Source organism: Dendrobium catenatum, unplaced genomic scaffold (assembly GCF_001605985.2).
Source record: "Dendrobium catenatum unplaced genomic scaffold, ASM160598v2 fragScaff_scaffold_905, whole genome shotgun sequence".
In the NCBI taxonomy this organism is placed as follows: Eukaryota; Viridiplantae; Streptophyta; class Magnoliopsida; order Asparagales; family Orchidaceae; genus Dendrobium; species Dendrobium catenatum.
Genome location: NW_021319367.1, coordinates 33,549 through 36,235, shown reverse-complemented (window position 1 = coordinate 36,235; position 2,687 = coordinate 33,549).

Genomic DNA, 2,687 nt, shown 5'->3' with positions numbered 1-2,687 from the left:
AATTTACACAAAAATCTCCAAAAATTACAAGTCACCAAATTAATACAGAACGTGCACAGCAACAATATAAGACTATTCTCCTACTGCTCAAACCAATTCGGACATCATAATAAATTGCAATCAAAATAAAACTCCACAGGACCAAAACGAACCAGACGAAATCTGCCAGAAAATAATCAAAACGTGCAGAATAATCGCGTCTACAACATACCAAAAGTTACGCGGTGAAATCTTTGCCAGTACCAAACCGGGTACGAAAATCACTTACAAAAACACAAATCTGAGCACCATTTCGCAAAATCTCAAAATCTTTGAAAACAGAAGTAGGGTTCGGAATCCTTACAGCGAGACAAACAAAATATCCAACAACAACGAACGACGAAAATTGCTCCGCGGGCCCCAAAATCGATCTTCTTCCTTTGCTTTTCCGCCCTTTCTCTCTCCTCAAAATATCTGATGTTATAAAATGTTTTCTCTCTCCTCAAAACGAGCTCATTTTCTTATATCATTAGTGGGATCGGCCCGGCCGATCGCCACATCGTCCCGGGACGATCAGGCCAAAATTGATCGTCCTGGACGACTCCCAGAACAATTCTCAGGACGATATTTTCTACAGTGCAGATCGGCCTGGACGATCTCACTATCGTCCCGGACGATTCAGTCCAGAAATCACTCCAGAGAACATTCCAGAAATCAACTGTTTTCAATACACTAATCGGCCTGGACGATCTCACCATCGTCCCGGCCGATCCTGGGGAAAACTCACTTTTCCCAGCAGCTACAGCAAAGGAACGAGGTCTCACACTAAAGCAAACAAAATTCCATGAATCTATTTAATCATTGCCGTAAAATGAGGACAATTGTTGTGTGTAGTACAAAAAAATACAACAGGACCCACCTGTAATTTGGGTAACAAATTATGGATCTGTAAAAGCCTAATTATCTAGTCTTCTAGGTAATGTTATATTTTCACGTACTGATTACTGTTTCAATATATTAACATTTGATTAAATGATCAAAATGATGTCCACTTTTGAGATGCTTACATTTCAGTTCAAAATTTTTTTTCAGGTATTTAATTTCGTCCCTCTCGACTTATAAAATTTGGACCAATTTGGTCATTTCTTTGGACAGAAATTATTGGAGGAATGTGTTTTTCTTTTCTCTCATTCTTTCTTCCTGTTTGGAATGTACCTTTTTGAGTTCTTTGTGCTTCTGAGACATCTTGCAGGTGTGGAAATTTTCTTGGTATAACCATTAATGACCTCCTGAGAGCAGGTTTCTGCACATCAAATGTTTGTGTTATGCCTCAAAGGAATGGTTCACTTATGTTGAGATTGCTGAGTTTGAGATGGCAATTATTAGTTGTCTGCATTTCATGATGTATTCCGAGAGAGATCAGATTAGGGCAATTTTTAATTTTGAAGTATCTAAGCACCTCGAATCTTGATATTTCATCAGCTAGAGGAAGAGTTGCTACAGGTGGTCTTAAAGAAAAATATTGTTTTATTTTTAGTTTGAATTCAAGTCAATTTTGTGTAAAAATATATTGGATTAACTATTTTTACCTGAACAGCGGGCCTACTACTGGTTTTTATTGTTTCTTTTTATTTCTTTTAAATTTGTTCTTTTGTTGAATGGAAGAAGGAAATGATACTGTAAAGAAAACTATTTTTGATGTAGTAGTTTTTTGCATTATATATATTTTTTTTAATTTGTGTTATTCTTTAGCAGCGGTTTTAACGCCTGCTAAAAGCACTGTTGTAGCTTTCGTACAACAGCACTCATGAAACCTCTGCTAAAGGAGTGATGGATTGATCTTAATTGTTATAGCCAAGGCACAATAATTGGATAATAATTTTTTTAACTAAATATCATAACTTTTATATATAAAAATATATGTCAAAACTTCATGAAATTAAAGAGGCATGTGATTTATTAGGTTGATCATTTTGCGACCATTTTTTATTTTGGTCACTAAAGGGAAAATGTAATAAATAAAATTAATTATTAAAATTACTAAATAGCATCCAAATAAATATTCATTAGCGTCAAAAAAAATGGTCGCTAATATGTTCAATTTTTGCGACCAATACTAATTAGTGGTCGCTAATTTAGCAACCAAAAAATTTTTTTGGTCCCTAAAAGGCTCAGCGACGAGGCTACTGCGACAAATCAGCGACCCAAATATTTTTGGTCGCTATTTGCTTTGGCGTCCAAATTAATATTTTTAGCGGCCAATTTTGTTGGTTGCGAATTACCTATTTTCTTGTAGTGAATATATACAATAACACTTTTTTATTGAATGTTTAATGAATGAAAAGATAAGATACAAGTGGATCTTCAATTGGAGAGGAAGATCTGGCTCTCCCAAATCTATAGTTGTTAGCTAGAGCCCAAACACTAAGAATAATATAATTTTAGCAAACAACACATAACTCTAACACTAGAAAAAACACTGTACTTAAAGAAAATAATAAACAAGAAATACCCAAACAACCCTCCCCAATTCCCTCTTATTTTCTTAATTATTTTCCTCCCAAATTTCCCTCAAATAAGCCTCCCAATTTGTCCTCTTCAATTAGGAAACATTACATAATTAATCCCCTTCAAATCAACCCCCAAATCAGCCCTCAAATATGCTCTCTTCAATTTGGAAACATGCCCTAATTATCTCTTCAAAATCA